The sequence below is a fragment of the Dinoponera quadriceps genome, unplaced genomic scaffold, assembly GCF_001313825.1.
Source record: "Dinoponera quadriceps isolate SergipeBrazil2010 unplaced genomic scaffold, ASM131382v1 scaffold2076, whole genome shotgun sequence".
Classification (NCBI taxonomy): Eukaryota; Metazoa; Arthropoda; class Insecta; order Hymenoptera; family Formicidae; genus Dinoponera; species Dinoponera quadriceps.
The window spans coordinates 194344-212490 of NW_014556116.1; the positions used below are offsets into that span (position 1 = coordinate 194344).

The 18147-nt window shown below is 48.2% G+C and overlaps 1 long non-coding RNA gene across 1 annotated transcript in view; it reads right to left on the bottom strand.

Annotated features, from left to right (window-relative positions):
• LOC106746627 overlaps positions 1 to 18147 on the bottom strand; it is a 32691-nt gene that overhangs the window by 949 nt on the left and 13595 nt on the right. Inside the window, exon 2 of the long non-coding RNA XR_001374608.1 lies at positions 348 to 478. This is a non-coding gene — a long non-coding RNA (uncharacterized LOC106746627). The remainder of the gene's footprint in view (positions 1 to 347; positions 479 to 18147) is intronic.

The following is an 18147-nucleotide window of genomic DNA, read 5'->3' on the forward strand; positions in this document are numbered from 1 at the left end:
ACGCTTTGACCCAGATTCAGGTTTGGAATGTAACTCTGTTACGGTTACATTTTGTTACGACTTAGCAAGGACGTTATATTTTTTCGTTAGTAACGGTGTCGCAGTTATGTTTGCTTGGACAACTTAATTGTTACCTTGCATACATACAATATATGGAAGGAACGCAAGCGAATCCTAAAAAAAAGTTTTAAAAACTTGGTAAAAAGTAAGAGTTAAGAGTAAGCTACGTAAGAAAGCGACTCTGCGTAACGAGGGGTTGGAGTGTTTTTCTGGGTGCTGATTGTAAAAATAGACAATTCTTTAAGTCAACTTGAAAATAACTCACTTTCAAATTGGCGTAACCGTACCGTGCTATGCTGCAGAATTCGATGGTAATCTTTATTAGCTTCGTCGCGTCGATGCGAGTCTCGTTACTCCGTCGAAAGGTAATGGCCGTCATCGGTAGGAACTCGGGGAGATCCCATTTCGCCACCCTATCCTGTATATCAAAAATGTTTTATGTCGTCATGGCGGAACGGGGGTGCGAGGCGAAGTGTAGCTGTGCGGTGAGGTGAGTTGCGTTGCTCGCTCGCTCGCTCGCTCCGACAACATTATGCGGTTTATGATCGCGTCGTCGCGAAACGCGGGCCATGATCCTCGTTACGACCTCGTAAAGAAAGCTTTTAACGTGTCCATCGCGCGTTTTCATTCGCGTCTACCTGAGGAGTCTCTCGCGAAATTTTCGCGCAAACTACCCGCACCGAAAACTTCTTGGAATTTCCCAAAATAATGATAGATTCGTGTATCTACACAGATTCTAGTTAGCGTACGATTCTAAGTATAAACTCTCCGAAAGTTTTTTTTCTTCCGACTTAATATCGGTCACCGACAACCACGCAATCGAAGAGCCACGTTCGCTTAATCCTCCTCCGTAATTTCCGCGATAAGCCCCGAAGGGTGGATTATGCTCGACCGAGCTCTTCGTCTCGATTGTCAAAATAATATTTGTCCGCGTCGGTCCCGACACTGTCGGCGGAGTTCTCTCGAGCGCTCCTCCCGCGTCGGTTATGAGACTTATGACCGTTGTGATTGTCATGTTTTGTCAACTCTTTTGTGAGCGACAAAAGGGCTGCCACCGGGAGGATGCCACGGTGCTTTTCGTCAGAGCCTATGGTGCGTTTATATCGCCGCCGTCGCGGCCAGTTGGACAAAAGTACGGCCGGAAGTTTTGTTGGCATAAAATTCGATACGTCATTCGGCCGAGAAATCCTGTTTGTCCACTGCCGCGTTTTCACGATACGCCGCGCGTATATACACCGCTGAATTCCTTCTTGACAGATCGCGCAGCGTTTAAACGGTCGGGAAAGAAATCAACATTTTCCACGACACCGCGATTGTCATTCTTACTGTCTTTCCTTTCTCGACGAAGAATACTTGGGAGAAAATACCTGAAATATTTGGTCAGTCAATTTATTATTGTTAATGTAATGTCGTATGCATCGAACAACCGATCTGTACGTTGTTCCGGCAATGTTTAATCTCACGCTTCGCTCGCTCGGAGCAAAGACGAATCACACGGAAATAAAAGCACGGGGGTGCAATTGCAGTCCTAACATGAGGGGTGCCGAGTTTGCCAGGGTGATTAAGAAGATCTATGATCCTACAGAGGGAGAGAGAAAGAGAGGCATTCTAGTTTCGCGCGACGACTTAATTTCTTACCTAATGAAAACGTTATATTCCGCACCATCCCTCCTTCGTTTCTCAATATTCATTTGTCCAAGTAACAATGCTATTCCGCCACTTTCTACCTTGTCGTTTTTCATCCCCCTTTTATAATCTGACGAATCAAGACGCGTCGTTGACAGCGGATTAACAGTGGATCGACTACTTAAAGCGAACGTCTTTCTTTCTTTCGCAGGTGCGACGATTCGGGAGTCACGTACGAGCGAAAATCCATCGTCGCGCTCTCTCCCTCGTGAACGACAGCCCTCTTTCGCGCCCCCTGAAAAATGCTCCGAATCGTTATTTTTCTCACCCTCGTGGCGCTCGTCGTCGACGACAAACCCTCCTCCGCCGGCCGAGGACCACAATCCGGCAATTATCGACGGCCGGCCACGAGTGCGTGACTATGATAAATCTATGATAGCCGACGGGGAATTTATTACGCGCCTGGCGCGAATGAGATTCCGCGCGGCCGCTCGCATTAACGCGAAAGGCGTCGTCGGGGCCGGCCAATCCAGCAAGCTGCACGGCAATAAAAATATCGGCCGCCTCTTTATGGATCGCATATGCGAGACAGTCGCCCCGTGACGAAATGACGCTGCACCCCGGGTATGGACGGAAGAATACCTTCCCCTTCGCGAGCATAGATCAACTTGCAATCTTTTCCGAAAATATTTCGAGAGAAATTTTGCCTCGTTGAAATGAAATAATCTACTCTCGCAAGAATTATGAGCGCAGGTTCCCTCGCTTCTGACGTCATGAATTAAGATGGCTGGAAACAGGAGACAGCCCTTCCGTGCAGCTCTTTGGCAACTCTATTGACGATAATTGGCCTCCTCCTCGCAAAGGAAAGCCATCGATCGGGACAATTATCAGGACACGATCGTCATCGAGGACGATTATGCCGAGTGAACTTGTTCCGCCGAAGCGGCCGTAGTTAAATATCGTCTTCGCTCCTTCATCGAGCGTTTCGATAATACAAGGAACTTGCGGAATCTTACGGATCTTTGCGGCGTCCGCCTCGGAGAACCGCTCTCAAGAAGCGATACTCGAGTTGCAACTCTCATTTCGCACGGACTCTTGTCGTTATTGGCAACCCTCTTTGCTAATTTCATGATGAATATCGTCATTTTATTTCTGCGCGCTTAGCATTATTAACGAAGAGGGGAGAGAGAACGACGAAGGGAGAAAGAAAAAGCGTCGTCTCGTTTGACTCGACAAATTAACTACCGGGGCGATCCGAACGCTTTCCTCCCGCGTCCCGCCGGGCGGCTCCTGAAAGGTCGGGAAAGCAACACGCGGCGCGAAGGAAACGTTACCAGCGGCGCTTTTTCCCCGAGACACAAGCGAGTAACTCAATCCCATTTTCCAGCGTAGACAATAAACCGCCGCGCGTGCCCGCGCGCGTGCTCGCGGGCAACAAAGTGCGCCGGCCGGGCGTGTGTGGATCGGGGAGACATTAAACGAGGGCAGATGCTTCCGCGCGTCGTTAAAAAAGCGGCGCGTGCCGGCATCAAACAACTAAAAATACTCGAACGCCTCCGCGAGAGGAGCCCGCCACGCCCGCTATAAAGTCCTGTCCTCTCTTTCTCACTCGTGCACACCTTCCGAGTCTCAAAACATTCTAAAAGCCCCCTAATCCCTACCCTCCCACGCTCTACGTAACAAATAAGCGCCGCTAATTCCGATAATTAGTAACGACGTCGCTCGAAGACCGAAACGCTTTCGTACGCTTTTAGCCGCTCACCCCCTCCTTCTCCCCTTCCATTATTTTACCCGAAACTGTAGATTTCTTTACCATCGCTTCCGGATTCGCGAGTACACAGAAATTATTGTTATGTACCGTTTATTATATATTATTATTATATATCTTGTTTCCCTCTCGCGATAACGCGGGGAGTAAAACTATGACCGCGCTGGCGGAAATTGAGCGAAACGTAAGAAGGATAAAATTCCGTTTCCTGCGGAACAGGCCATGTCTCTGTGTTTATCCTCGGAAGAAGAGACAAATATCGGCTCTCGATCGCCTTGTCTCGCGGGAGGCCTCCTCTCTCAGGACATCCTCGATACCGGCAGGCACCGAGAGGCAATGACAACGGCGACGAGAAGAGAGCGCGTGCCGACGACACATTGTCTCCCCCTTCTGTATTTCCTCTCTCCACGTGTTACCGATCTCGCGGATGTCGGTTTACATATTTTTAACCACTTTTTTTCAAATCTAGCAGTCTGCTCGTCTCTCTCTCTCTTTCTCTTCCGCCCTTCTTCTCTCGTATGAACATGCCTACGGCACTTTTTCATCGCATCTCTCCTTCTCTGTCTTCGAGTTGCTCCGGAACGCGTGCGTGCGCACGCTTTTCACCCCGAAAAGTGGATATTTTCGTTCGGAAAAAAGGGCGAAAAAAGCGCGGATTCGTTACACAAGGGTCTCTTCTGGTCCGCGTGCAAAGGAAGCAGCGAGCTTTGAACGAACAGAGCAAAGAGAGAGAACGAACGGGTGTTGTTCGCAGGGGGAGAGAGGAATCGAGAGTAAAACAGCGATGGTTGGGAAGGGAGAGTGAAAACCACGCATCTGCGTACGAGGAGAGAACGAGAGAGGGTGAGAATCCGGGGGCGAGACACGTTGTCTCTCCCGGAAAGTGGAAATTCGACGATGGCAGCACGCAAGCGGGAGGGCAAGAGAGAGAAAGGCGCACCCTTATTACGCGCGCCCTCCGCACGAGAACGGGGAGCGAAGAGCACCTCGAATCCTTTGACCGAAAAAGCGGGCTGATTTATCGCGTCACGCCGCCGATTTCAAGCTATCGCGAAAACGCTGACTTTTTAAACAGCGGCTGCTGAACTCTCCTCTCGATTAGAGTTCCTCGAATCCGGGCATCTCGGGCTTTCCGATCAAATGGTTTGGACCCGGTATCTCGCGCGATCGAGAGATGCTTAGGACGCGCGTGAATAACGCTGCCGTAACCCCGTATTACTAATCAATAAACCCCGATATTAAAGTTTCGAGTTATATATTTTAGTATCTCCTCTGCCCCATCCCGCCGCCGTACTTCGTAATCTCATCAAAACTTTCCCATTAGACAGCCACGGAGCCCAGTATTCGGACGTTACGACGGCCGATATTAATTTTATCCGCGGAGCTCCCAAGCGTCGTCGCTCTTTCACTTTCTCTCTCTCTCTTTCGCGAATATGATCGATGAAAAAAAGCTCTCTCATCGACATTTAAGAACCGGCCGCGCACGCTAACGCCATGTTAATCCCGACGCTATTGTCGTAACGCCCGGCGCGTTATTCGGCTGAGCAATCAAGCGTCGCTTCGATCGAGCTTATGCGCCATAAAATAGAAATTGCTGCCGCGCGTAATAAAGGTTCAGCGACCCTTCCGCGCGTCGCGTTGTTGCTGCGGCTCCCCGTGGTCACGCAGTCGCGATTTATTCCGATCGAATTGTCCGACGGACTTCGCGGCGAGAGAAATTACGGCCGGGCGAAACCTGCTTTCTGCCGTACACGCGTAAATTCTAATTATTATACCCGTCTCTCTGCGCACGCTTAGGGTGTACTCTTTTTCCCTCGGATAAACAATTAAGGCTTCGTCCAGAGCTTAGGTGAGCTTGGCGTGTCATCGGGAAAGCCGTAGATCCTGCGGGGATTAGATTCGCGGCGAGAACGCCGCAGAAAGGGAAAACGTGACTCATTAGAGATCTTAGATAGCATAAGGTTATTAACATTACAACACTTGCTAGAAACATTGTTTTCTTCATTATTTTTATGTTTAAAAGGATGTTGTTGTCCTCGATAATTACTATATTTTTCTGTCAATGTATAAAAGAATGTAAGTCTCGTAGTTATAATTTGATTTTTCAGGTGAAATTTCGCTCGAAGAAATTTCGAGAGTATGAAAAATTGATTTCGGATACACACATTTTGATCAGTGTATATCGACGGAAATATTTATCGGACGGGCGAATATAATATATCGTTCTATTCTCGAGCAACCGAGCGCTCGTTAGATGTCGAGATATTAACGCTCGAGCGGACAGGTAAAGAAGCTTAAGAAAGGTGCGCCGAGGACCCTTCAGGTGTAAGTTTCGAAATGGGATCGTAAGGCGACGAAGAATTAATTCGAATGGGGCGCGTGTGAAATATCTTTACGACCCGGCGTGAGGCGCATACGTTACGAATAAAGAATACAAATTCCGAACTGGTCTTCTGCCAGGTCGGTTAAATCTCGTTCCGCCAATTCGGCAGTATCCGGTATTACCGGAGTGGAAACGCTGGCAGTAACGTACGGTGAAGCCTGAATAAAAAATTTTCGGCCACATTGCGTTCGGTAAGTGAGAAAAGTCAGTTAAGAGTACATAAATTTGTCGTAGAACCAATTATTTCCAATGCGTGAAAATTTCGTCCACCATTCGAAGGAAGACGAAGGGGTTGAAGTTTCTCTCGATTAACTATACGCGATCCCGGTGCTTGTCGTCGAGCTCGTCGAAAAACGATCCCGATCGCAGCCAATGAAGAGACGGATTGATGCCAGAATGGCCATGTTGTGACAGGAGCGCGAATTAATCCCTCTCCTTCGAGGGAAAGGGTGAGGCAACTCGTGCTCGAATAGCAAGCCCCTTCCGAGGGATAGGGTTGCGCAAGGGTTAAGGTGGAGCGATGGCGGTGTCGGTTTCACAATGGCGGCAGACTCGTGCTCGTAATTTACAGGCAATCAATCCGTTTTTACGATCGACCGTGTTATCCTGAAAAAAACTTGTCAACAATTTTCCGAGATGTGCGTGTGTTTACGCGTTTCTTAAAAGATTCAGACCTCCCCCTACAATGAGGATCCGTTATTGACGCGTTTAGAGGCGCGTCCGATCAACTCGCTTTGAATTAATTATCAACGAGCCTCGACGCAGCAGCCTCTGCTTTGATATTCAACGGACGTTTGTTTCCGCTTCCTGCGAGCCGACGTCCAGTTCCGTTAACTAGCCGTAAGGACGCACAGGCGATTCGTACGGAGACGATTTATTTCGCGACATGAATATTCAGCGCCGTCCTCGTAACTTGTTTCCTGTCATTCGAGAATCTATAACCGCCGGTGGGCGGTGGCATAAATTTTCGAAAAAAGGAAAGAATGAAGGAGGAGCAGGAGTACGCACAGTCGCCATAACTCACCGGAAACGCCACCTCCGCAGGAAAGGTGCGAACCTGGCAGCCTAATGAGACCCCTGACTGTTTAAAATGCTCGATCTCGCGTCGATGATGTAAATCTGTGACGCGAACCCTCAGCTGCGATCGTGGACCACCGGTCCGCTGATGCGACCATTGTAACGGCATTTCGAAAAATCGCTTGGCAACAGAAAGTTATGGTGAGCGGACTCTTGAAACTTTTCGAGCCAAGTCTCACTCGAGCATAATAACACTGTGATTTTGCACACATAATTATGTAAAAATTGAATTTTCCGTCTTAATCTTGACGCACTTCGTAAATCACAAATGCGTAAGAAGTGACTACATAAAGTATGTAAAATTATATATTTTGATTTACAGTATTTCGAGCGAGATTCCACGAGATTTTCGCTTCAAGAAATGCAGAGAGTAGAAATAGTGGACGTTCTCAGACGTCGTTGAAAATCCTGCTGAAATACATAAAACTCGGCTCGAGTCGCCGCGACGTCGAAAAGGGAATCGTTGCAACGGCCCTCCGTTTTATACTTCCACTCCTAAATCGTTCTAAGCGGGACTTATCCGCATGACGCTGATAACACGTCCCGCGTAACAGCTATCTGCGCGCGGTACTCCCACATAAATCACGATTAAGGCAGCCACATGTGATACACGTCGCATGAATCGGCGCGCAAGACGGCGCGAGAGATACGTTTATTGCGGGCAGCAGTGCCACTCGGACACACACACGCGCATTCTGTCCCACGAGCCTCTCCGAAATCATTACCGACAATGGCGCGGCACAGACGGCCATCGAGCTCGGACAATGAGCGGTGTTGGCAGCGACGTTGTCAGCCAACCCCCGAAGAGAAGCTGCCAGCCTCACCTCCTCGTCGCTCTGTCCCGCTCTCCTCCTGTTTCTCTGCCCGACCCAGAAAAAGGAGGGGTCCCCCGTGCAGATTGCACAACCGTCCGACGCCAGCTGGCCAACCCCTTGACCCCGACAGGGTGGACGCTCGATTCGCTCGTAAAGATCCCACGTACGGGTTCCTCACCAAAGGGGGTTGAAGAAGAAAAGGTGTCCAGCCGGCCGTTACCGCGTCGCAACTCGCTGACCGACTGGACGGCTGTTAAACGGGGCTCGCGCGAGATGACGTGTAAAAAATGTGAGAGGAGAAAGGGGCGCAGAGGTGTGCGCGCCAGGTGACGGGTAAATTGGAAACGCGCGGGGTGAAGGTAAAAATCCGATCTCTCGCGCTTTCCGCGCGCCGATCGCGTCGCGAAGGCCGACCCGTGGATGTTATGCGTGACTAACATAGGAACAGGTGACTCGCGATGGCCGGACGACGACGAGCAGGCCGCGTAGGAACGGAGCAGCTGTAGTTCCGGCCTCTCGTCTCGATGTTTGACGAACTTTTTTCCTTATCTCCGTCGGAAACGAGTCTTCCGTTTCGAGGGTCGAACGTTCCCCGCATTCATGCATATTCGGGGAAAAATCCTTTTTACCTCACTCCGTTTCATTATCAGCCGATACACCTGAGCCCGACTATCAGCGACCGTGACTGCATCTGACCAAGAGGCGATATCCAAAGTGGAAAAAGAAATTTTGTCTTTTCGGACCAGTGATTGCCTGTAATTTATAATAGTCATTTTGGCTGAGAGTGATCACAAAAATAGTCGAAACGATTCAAACATGGACTAATTAGTTACTTGTTTGTTAAATTAATATATGCACACTGCAATTAAGCTCTTGCTGGTTGTCTGTTTTTTATAATTTTCATTAAAAAAAAACTGGTGCAATTCAATATATAAATTCTCCCCAATCGTGCGCGCGCTCGAGATTCCGATCTATACTTCTTTATCTTACCCGGCCGGGGAGATGGCTGAAAACATGGTGTCTATCGCAGGTACTTCACGACCGCCTGTGAAACGGCTGATTCTAGCATCGGTATTTTTCTTTCTCTCTCTCTCACTCTCACTTTCTTCCTTCGACCCGGCCGACGAAATTTTTTTACGAGGTCCGTGCCGGCCCGTGTCGGACCCCTTTCGGGCTACCTGGGACGCGTGCCCCTCGCATTTCTGAGCTTCTTTTTTTCAGGAAAGAGAAACCGCACTACCTGGAACACCCGGGAGAGACGAATTAATATATCGGGTAATGGATTAAGGCCCCGGGACCTACCCCAACGTGAACGTCGTCGGCGCAACCCTCTCTTCTTTCCACGCTTATACCTGCGTATCGCCGCGCTGGATGCACGCGCTTGCGGTCGACGCGTAACCACGCCACACGCCATTGTGCAAGGGAGGCTCGATAGGGTTACGAACGAAAACGAACGGTCCCTTCTCTCTTTCCTTTCTCCCGACACGCGCTCTCGCGCACACCTCCGGTGTATGAAGTAATTGGAAAGCGATATATCCTTCCGCTCGGTGGAAACGGTGGATGCTTTATTGAGTGGCACCGACCCGCGAGTCATAAAAGTCATCGACGCCGACGAGTACGCTCGACGACAGGTTCACAAGGAGAGGGGGGAAAACAGATGTGCGCCCTATCCTCGCTAACCTACGATTTTATCCGATTTTAATTCTCTCTACATCGGGTATTTGATAAATTCTTAATCGCATTGTATTAGATGTGCAATATATACTCAAAATATATCCCAAATCTCAAGTTTAATACCACAATCAAGAATATTAAGTTGAAACACTAAACTTAAAACTTTGTGCGTGACTATATTGATTGAAAAGTTCTTATTGCGATGGAATTCGGCTGCTTGATAGTAAGGTAATAACGGAGGTTATTTCGACCATTAAAAAGTCGTACGCATCTTCCTTGCTAAATAAATCTTGACGTTTCGTAACGAAAGCATCGGATTAATTTACATATGTAGTGGCAAAAATTATATTAATAATTGAAAATCTTCAGTAGATGAATAATAATCGTTGGGAAATATAGAAATAATAATGACAATCAGAAGACGAGACAATGCAGAAGATAAGACGTATATTACCTGACATTAGTATTATCTATGAATTCTTGTTAACTACTTCTGTCACCGGCGTGAAAGTTGATTACTCTTTAATGAGCAGCAAACGAGAACTCGCCGAGCGAGCGAACAAACGAACGAACGAGCGAGCGCCGAACGCGTCGCTGGGTTATAAGAGAGAGAGAGAGAGCAAATGCTTCATTTAACCCACCTTATTGAGAACGCGACAGCCCGGAAAACGCCCACCTCGGTCAGCGGGATCTCGTTAAACGGCGCAAAATTATAGAACTCGTCCGCGGGCTAATTGCGGAGCGGCGACACGACATTTGTTCGCTTCGTGGAGGGCCGGCGAACTCCCACGAGCAACGAGCTCACCTGCGAGAAAGGGTCGCGATCCCGCGCATCCCTTCCGCATAACCCTCTCGCGAATGAATGTGTGTGCGTTCGCACCTGTTACGGTTGCGCGCGCTGTGTTACCGATGTGCAGGGACCGAACAGTTAGAGAGGGTTAAAAAGGGCCCAAAACGGGAGCTCAGAGAGCGAGCGGTCCTAACCCTTTTCCCCTCTTGGATTCCCGCGACCGTAACAGTCGCAGGTAGAAAGTCTACCGCCACCTTGTGCGGCGGCCATAACAATTGAACGCAACCCTTTCGTCGGGCCGGTGTCATTATGCTTCTAAACGTTTTCCGACCGAAAGGGGGAAAAATTGCGGTGGCAACCGGATAACAGGTTGGGGCCCGCTCGTGTAAACCCTTTTCATCCCCTTTGGCGAGCCATCCTTTCATCCATCCTTTTTTCCCCCTCGTTATCGTTACGGTGCGAAAACGTGTCTCTTAGCGCTCGGACGTGGATGCACCTTGCGTCAGGTGCTTTTCCCGGCACTGTCCGTTCTTTTATGGACACAAAGTGGAGTGTGATGTTGCGACGCGTCCGTTCGGACGATTAATTCGAGACGCTGAGAGTTTTAACGGAAAACGCACGTCGCCGCCGAACAATATATTCCCGATTGCGTCGCGGGCGGTCGTCGCAGGAAAACGGGACCTCCGACCATGCGACTTCTCGAGAATGCCGCACGCGGTTGAGAAAAAAGGAAAAAGAGGAATGAGTAAGGACGAAAATAGAGCGTTACCGAAAGCGGCAATTATCGGTGCGCTCGATGATCGGAGTGACTGTCGGCGCCGGCCGGAAGTAGGTGGCGTTTAACCGCACGAAAAGGGATGAAAGAGCGAGCCGATCGGGGTCGTTCGTTCAAGATGGACAGGGGAATTAGTCGGTATCGATAATGAAAGGTCGCTTCCTTTTACCTCCCCGATCGGTGAGTAAGGGTCACCGTTAAATCTTAAGTGGGGTGAAGGAAGGTGAGGCGAAGAAAGGAAAGAGTGAGAAAAAGACGGCGATTTTGCTGAACGTTCTTCTAATCGTAAACTTCAATCAAGGTGCTTGTTAAAAACGCGACAATAGGTAAAGACTTCCTCGATTGGAAGGATAGAACGAATTCACGACGGAGAAACCGTTTGCTTTACATCTATATACTTTCTGATAATCAGCTTCTGATATGATCTTAAACGGACTACTTTGAGAAGCCGTAGTCGGCCGTGTGAACCTCGTTTCATCGGAAGAAACATGACACGTGAAACTGCGTATCGCGTTCCGTCGCCTCTTCTTCTTGTATCAGATTTTATTTAATTAAAGAACGAAGGCTTTCGTCTGATTAACGCTCCCCCTTACTTCTCTTTGCGAAGTAGAAGAGTGATCGATTTTCCGATGTCACTGAGAGCGAGAGAAAGAGAAATAAAGGAACGCTACGATGAGCGCATAAATATTTTATATCTCTTCCAGAGATATGAAACGATTAACAAGGTATAAATGTTTAATCAAGATTTCGCTCGATCAAAAGACAGTAAGAAAATCGACGAGTTACATTAAAGGATTGACACGAGCGTTCAGGTCAACCTTGTGGCACGACGAAGCAACAAAGTTGGACCCAATTAATCTTTTCCAGCGGGTTCTCCGCACGCACGAACGGTTTAACGAGGTTGCTCGAAGCAACGCCGACCGATTAATCTTCTCGAGAGAAGCAGAGAGAGAGAGAGAGTTCCTCGAATCACGAAGAAAACACCGGCGTAAAATTAGCTAACACCACCGCGGCGCGAGAATTCCTCTTCTCGAGGATCTCTGGGATTTCGGGGCGGCATGATGCTGCAAGTATAATCTAGCATCGCGATAGACGAGGAGGAGGAGGCGTCGAGCACTTCCCAGTGGGTTGCCGTGCTTCGCGCCCCGGCCACCCTTTGTTTGAGAAGCAAATTGCAGATTCATCCCGTAGACGCGTGATTATTTCCCGACCGAAAAAGCCGTGGGGAACCCTTCGAGATCATCACGTCGCCGTTTGTGAATTCGTCACGGCCGCTTTCGCGCATTCCTCCTGCACGATTAACCCTCTCGAATGATTTCTCATTGTTGAAAATGAGACCCCCTCCTCCTTTTTCCACTCGCTCAGTGACACGTTCTCTCGAATAACGTCGCGCCTAATAAACGTCACTCGACAGCACAAGGCGCAGCCTTGTAACGGTAAGCGCAACATCTCGGAAAAGAGGCTTCATCCTATGTTTGAGATAAGAAAGAATTCCAATAGTAGCAATTGGTATCGCGAGTTAATCTATCTTGGGACAACCGGAATTTGTATTGTATTCAGGAAATTTCTACTTGGGGTCGGAATACCCATTCACTACAGACAGATTATTACCAACGAATGCAGATGGATTTTTCCGTCTTCTTTTCGAGATACGCGTTATCCAAAAGAGAGAAATATCAGTTCTCGGGAGATAACGTATTCCGCAGAACAAAGAAGAAAGAAGTTTGCCGAGAAACAACCCTGGCTATAGACCACTGGGGAGATTAACTCTTCCTCTCCGAAGGGCGAACAAAAGGGCGAGAGGTCCTGCGACAAGAAGGGAAGAAGGCGACACGCCATTATTCCCCGGGCGCTTTATCTGCTTCGCGGAGAAACAAAAGTTCGCCACCACCGCGACGACGGCGACGGCGGTGCCCCACGACTATCGATCTTTTCGCCCTTTCGCGGGGTGGTCCCTCGCGGGGAATAATGCGCGACGCGGAGATATACCTTGATCCGCAGATATCCAGCGGTCACGATCCCCGCGAACTTTTATATCGAGGGTCGCCTAAGTTTTTCGGCGCGTACTTCAAAGAAGTTCTCACTGAGGGAAAGAGAGACGGAAGAGCAGACCGTCGACAAGTCCATCGTCAGCGACGGCACCGCACCATCAAATATTCTATGAATTCCGAGTCGGCTTTGTGTCGGAATACGGCGACGGCGTCGAGAAAGGAGATATTCTGCCGCATTAAATTTTTATCGAAAACTTTTGCGCACTGCGAGCGATAAGATATACCGACGTCCCCGCGCTTGTATTTATTTATTTATCCGATATGCGCGCGCGAGCTACCAATTTTCTTCAGTCGATGAAATTGTCCGGCGATATTTCCTGCGCACGCTTTCCATATCACGCGAGCCGGAAGGAGACGCGATGCTACAACTGTGGATCAACGAATGATCCTGCTCGTCCATTTTAAAATAATCGAGAGTAATACGGGGTAACAAGGGATTCCATTGTCGTCGAATGGGCAAATTTTTCGAAATGATGGAAATTATAGCTAAATTATGATTTTCATTGTTATAGCCAGCACCGTAAAATTAAGCAAAACTTGACAATTTAGATACACTTTTTGTGTTGGTAGAGAATATTTTGCAAAACTCTGAATTACGCGAATACGACGACACACACGGTCGGTAGAGCAAAGCTTTCTTTTCGTCGCTCAAATTACCTCCTAGGAATGATTAAGAAACAAAATCTTCTTTTGAATGAGATACCTGTGTTTTAATCCGTCGACTATACGTGTGCAAGGGCTAGAGGACGCATCTCGCTTGAGTCGTGGCTATTTCGCGAAAGATGGCGATCTCATCAAGAAGTAATACGATACACCGCAATCGAACAACAAGAGGAAACCTTCGAACTAGCAGAAGCCATAATTTCGCAAAATGAGGTAAGCTTCGTCTATCTGCTCTTCGGGACGTCCCTCAAGGCTGGCATGGGGTTACACCCCCCTTCTATGATCGCCCCATCGCTCCGGCCAACCCCCTCGTGTCATGTTGGGGTTGTGCGCTGCACAACTGACCAATAAGCTACCCCTCGCTTATGTCCACACCGACTATTCGATCGATAGTTACAGTATCCATGTAACTTTCTCCATCCACCATCAGCTCCCTCGTAACGCGCTCGGCTCGCACGAGACTTCGCAGTAATAACATACGGCGCAACTTGCGCTCGAAGTTTGTCTCGAAAAAATGTCTCACTGTCACGATATCAACCGGATATTTTTTTACATTCACGTCGGCCGTGTTCTCGGCGACGGTTATAAAAAAAGAACGGTCGATTAGCATTCATGAGTAACTGGAATCGATGCGCCGATAAGTACTCGAAAGCGGGTATAATTGAGAACGCTTAATGATCGCGGAGCTCTCGGAAAGGTAAGAAGAATATACCAGCGCGTATTCGACAGAAGCGCGTCTTCATTTCGTTGTAATATCGCGCGCGAAGGAAACCGCGCTCTGAATCAGCAAGTTTTTCAATTAACCTCTCGAAATGATATAAAGCTAACAAGGGCCGGCCACTTTAAAGAGCTACTTATTTTGCATCGTTGCATTTTTATTCGCTTCGGGCGCACCATCGGGAGGAGGAACTTTTCCATTAAAACCTGCCGCGAAAGTTGCTGACGACCATCGATAAGATGCTCTGACGTAATTAATAGCGGCCGCAACGAAAAATGGTTAAGTCGACGACGACGAGGGAGAGAATAATAGCGAGCTGAGAAGTCCAGAGTGCTGCGTCCGAAAATCGGGAAGAGATATCTTTATTTCCCCGTGTTCTCGGATTTCATCCCTCACGCGTTATTCCCAGCCATCTTCTGTGAGCGTTGGAAGTACTCTTTTTAAAAGCGCGATAACAAACGAGAGAAAGATCTGTCGTTCTCCTTCTCCTGATATAATGTACGCGAAATGGTAATAAATTATTTCCCCCCCCCCCCCCCCCCNCAGCGAAGATTCTCGATGAAGGATCGCTCTCCGGGCGGATTGGCCGTTAATCAGGAGTAAGGGGCCACTGATTCAGGAATTTTTAATGGCCGATCCCCATCCCGCGGCTTTCTCCCGTCGAGGAAAACGCCGTCGATTAATTCCGGGCTCCGCGACATTTCGCGAAGAAGTTCTTTCTTAGGAAGACAATGCCGGGGGGACCGTTACAAAAGGGAGGTGGATCCGGACAAAGGGTGCGAGAGCGCTGGAACAAAGAGCAGATAAAAACACCGGAGGATTCACCGCGCGTCCACCTCGTCCGTCCGCGGTGAGAAAAATTACCCTCCCGCGGAAAAGCGGTCCGCCGCGTCGGTCTCTTTGACTTCGAAGTAAAGGCCGCTTCTTCCGCGCGGAACGTTATCTCCTCGATTACGCGAAATATCGCGGCGAATGGTTCTTCCGAGATTCGGAAGTGAGAATCTTCGGCACTTTCCCTGATTTTCTCGTATGCGGCGCGACTCAAATTTATCTTTTCGAATAGTGTATTTGAAACGTCACACTTCTAAGCAGAACCTGCGTGGATCTTTTCAAGTGGAATCTATAATGATTTCGGTGAATTACACCGGGATCTCCGTTAGATCCCGAGAAATGTTCTACGCGGTATCCATTCGCGCGATCAGGCAATAAGCGGGAAAAGAATAGCTGCGAGATGGAGGAGCGCGTATTTTTAAGAGAGAAGAATCCCTCCCGCGCGGAAGACCCGCGCCGTAATGAAAACATGAATACTTGAAGCCCTCCCACCGCCCATAATTATATCTTCGCCCTCGGGTTAGGCTCGAGCCACGGATCCTGAGAGCTGGGAAACGCGCGCGCGCGAGGAAGGGCGGAAAGAATCGAGGAGGTGGACAGAGGGGTGCCATTTCTGTCCCCTAAATAATTAATTCCGGCAGCGCCGCCAGCTTAAATGCGCGCGGAGGGTAAGGGAGGGAAAAACTTCGGGACGACGAGTCTGGAGCCCGACCCTCGAGCTAGCGAAATCGATTGCATCGGAGAGTTGTATTTAAAAGCTGCTGAACTTTTCCGCCGCCTCCACCACCCGCCACCGTTATCGGAGCCGCGCGCTTCTCAGATTTGCGATTGTCACACAATCAGCGAGGGAATTTCTAGAGATTCGCGGCACTTTCTCGATTCTTCGCGCGGTATTTCGCGGGTGAGCCCCGGAACCCGCCCGTCATTAGGATGCCGAACGGAAAAGGAACGGCTTCTAAGTGGTCGATCGTTAAAAAGACTGACCGAGGAAAGGTTGATTAATTTATTTACAGGAGGGGGGGGGGGTTCCTTCCAGATTAAATCGCTAATCTCTATTCTGCTTTCGCACTTGCGCGGAGACTCGGTTGAGCTTCCTAGACGCCTACGCCCTGCAGGAAGATAAGACGCAGGATTAATGGTCGCGGCATTAGGGCGTAATTTTATGGGGATTATTTTAAAGGCCTTCTTAGATCCAGTGGCTCAGTCGCGATTATCTAGACATCATTAATCATGCGTCCCCGCTTGGAACTTGGTAAACGCGATACCGAAAACTTTTGAAGCACCATTTACCCGGACGCCGCGAGTTTAGGTAGTTACGACGCGTAGCTTCTCGTCGGGCGAACGTTAATATCTTCCGGATAGATGAGAGGCGGTAGTCGCTCGTAAAATTACACGGGAGAGACGCCTCGCCACCTTTTAGATACGAGGAACAGCGTCGAACGGCCGACATTGATTCGCTCGGTAAGGGTTGAAACTGCGACAGCCCTCGCCGAGTCTTTCACCAATCCAGAGGCGAGGGATGTTTATCCTGAGCAGGTATAGCAAAGGGTTGTTACGACTCATTGGGTGAGCCGGTATTACGAATGCGTTAAAAAAAAATGAACACGTTCTCATCGGCCGCGCGGCAGGGTTGACGTCGAAAGACTGCATAAGAGTTGCCATCTTGAACTCAGTTACATCATTCGTCGACTAATCCCAATGGCCGCGCTCGTTCGAGCTTTCCTCTCGCGTTAATTGGATTTGAACGATTTATATCGCCCGTAGATATTCCAGTACGGCGACATTGCAGATACGTACTTAATCCCAAAAGTATATGCGGCCCCGAAATCCCGCCTAAACTATACTTTAATCCCGTGAATTCTTCGCCTCCGCGAAAAAAAGCGACGCAATAGAGGACCCTCGAAAACCACCGGCAGGAGTCAGAAAACGAAACGTGTGCACGCGCGTTGCATAAACATTATTGGGCCTGTACGACGAAGCATACCTACATCTGCCTGATGAAGAAGAAAGGCACGGAACATGGACAAGTTTCGAAATCGTCCAGACTATTGTACGAAATTTGTGACAGTAACCTAGAGAACGACATTTTTACGATCTTTTTTTCTTCGAGTACAGGTCAAGACATGTTTTAAGCATTACATTAAAAAATGTCTCGTGGAGTTTTATCCTCCTAACAAACACAGTTGCAGATACTTATATTGTTACACTTTCTCTCCAAATATTACACTTTCAAGGAGTTTTGGAAAAAAAGCGAATTCTTGAGTCGTCCTTCAAGACATTTACACACAAAATAAATAGATACAACTATACAAATATTCTTAAAAAAACTTAAAAAACTTAAAAAAGTAGATTGATATATATATAGCTGTATCCATCTATTTTTGCGTAAATATTTAGAAAAATATACATATATATATATATATATGTATCTAACTGTATGTCGACTTATTTTTTATTTATAAATATTCATCATACACGATTTTTACTCAGAAATTCAATTTGCCTTGTGATAAATATTTATCTTATGATACATAGAAGAACCAGCCTCGAAAACTAATTTTAAAGTTTAAAGAAACGAACGCCGATTACATAAGAAATATAATAAATTAAGAAATATAATAAACAATAAATTATTATATCTGAAAAAATAGATTTCTGGAAAACTCTATACCGCAGACCAAACTGATTTACGATATGTTATTTGGAGAAATCGTCTTTACTATGGCGCGTTCACGACGATGTGTGCTATCGATAATGTTACACATGACACGGGGATACGCACGCGCTGGCAGGCCATTACGTAAAATTATGCCGAGCCGAGGAGCATATGCGACGGCACGGAAGATCTACGATCGGAGATTTGGGGCGCGTGGGCGATTTTAAAACCAACAATGACGCGCTTATGCCTGACACCTG